Genomic DNA, 2,092 nt, shown 5'->3' on the forward strand with positions numbered 1-2,092 from the left:
ATTGGTCATTTTGATTGAATTAGCAATCAATTGTGGGCTGGAAGTTGTGGGATAACATGAAAAAGAACAAAATACACATAACTGGAATAACAGAACATGAGAAAGCCCTGAGAAAACCGTGGGAAATGTACTAGAAGAAAACTTCCCAGGTACCATAAAGAATGGGAAAATCCACACACAAGATTTTCCGTGAACCCTGAACAGACTAGACATAAAAAAGGAAAAACATCAAGATATATTATAGTCAAATTCTCCAAAATCAATGATAAGGATAGAACAGTAAAAACAATGCAGGAAAAATGGAGGAGCTACCTACAAAAAAGAACCAATTAAGATTGGTGTTGTTATTGTTATGTGTTGTCAAGTTGCCTACTATGAAGTGAAGCCTGCTCTATCCTCAACCTTATTGTCTCGGACATACCTGCCCCATTAACCAAGTCACTGACTCAATCCATTTCATTGAGAGCCTTCCTCTCTTGCTCTTTTCCTCCTTCCTCCCAAGTATAACGTCCCTCTCCAAGAAGGGTCCCTCTTTGAAACATGCCCAAAGTATGTCAGATGAAGCTTCAGAATCCTTGCCTCCAAGGAGGAGCCTGGTTTCACCCTCTCCAGGATGAATCTATTTGTTCTCCTAAAAGTCCATGGTATATTCAATACTTTCCCCTAGCAATTCTCCTTCTATCATCCCTAGTCATTGTCCAGCTTTTTTTTTGTCCAGCTTTTTTATGCACATAATTGCAAAGACCATGGCCTGTCTCAGGTGCATCTTAGTCTCCAGACTGACATCATTGCTCTTTAGTACTCTGGAGATGTTCTTGACGGTGGACTTTCCCAGTGCAATTCATCTTTTGATTTTCTGGCTGCTGGTACTAAGTGTGTTGATGGTGAGCCAAGTAAACTAAAGCTGTTAACAGTTTCAATTCTTTACCATCTATCATTATGTTTCCAATCATCTCAGTGGTGAGAATCTTTGTTTTCTTGATGTTGAGATCTGAACAATGATTAGGATGACATGACTTCTTATCAATGCCTTTGAGTTGTGGTACTGGAAAAGAATATTGAACATACCATAGATTGCCAAGATAACGAATAGGTTTATCCTGGACAAGGCAAAAACAAGTTGTTTCTTGGAGGCAAGGATTTTGAATTTCCATCTGACATATTTTGGGCATGTTGTCAGGAAGAATCAGTCCTTGAAGAAGGACATCATGCTTGGAAAGGTGAAGAGACCGTGCTAAAGAGGATGACCCTGAAGGAGATGGATTGGCATAGTAACTGGGGTAATGATACTGGATGTATCAGAGACAGAGATTGGCTCAGGATAGGACAGGGGTCCAGAGCTATTGTGCATAGGGTTGAGTCACAGGTGACTCAATGGCACATAACAACAACAACAACAGCATATTCTGATAAATCTGAAAGCCTAGAGGAAATGGATAAATTCTAGAAACTCATACCTTACCCAGATTGACATGGATTGAACACTGAAACAGATCCATCACAAAAGAAGAAATTGCTTATCCTGTGCCTCTATGTCCTATTTACCCCTTTTTAGACAGTACAAATAACTACGGATTATAGAAGGAGAATTGATGCCTTGGAGCTGTGGGTTGGAGAAGAGTATTGAATATATCATGGACTGCTAATAGAACAAACAGATTCATCCTGGAGAGAGTAAACCAGGCTGTTTCTTGAAGGCAAGGATTCTGAAGCTTTGTCTGACATACTTAAGACATGTTGCAAGTAGGGACCATCCTTGGAGAAAGTTGTCATGCTTAGGAGGTGAAGTGACAGTACAGTAGAGGAAGAACCTCAATGAGATGGACTGATTCAGTGACTGGGGTAATGGGTTAGGTGTTTTGGAGACATTGAGACCGACACAGGATAGAGCAGGGTTTAGAGCTGTTGTACAAAGGATTGCTATGAGTCACAGGCAACTTGACAACACACAACAACAACAACAACAGACACTACTAAAAGGAATCTGCATGTTTAACACAATCTCAATATCCATTTTTCAAAGAGGCTATGTTGTTGTTGTTGTTATGTGCCGTCGAGTTGTTTGCGACTCATAGTGACCCTATGCACAACA

This window comes from Elephantulus edwardii, unplaced genomic scaffold (assembly GCF_000299155.1).
Source record: "Elephantulus edwardii isolate Elephantulus edwardi_28Jun2011 unplaced genomic scaffold, EleEdw1.0 scaffold00357, whole genome shotgun sequence".
In the NCBI taxonomy this organism is placed as follows: Eukaryota; Metazoa; Chordata; class Mammalia; order Macroscelidea; family Macroscelididae; genus Elephantulus; species Elephantulus edwardii.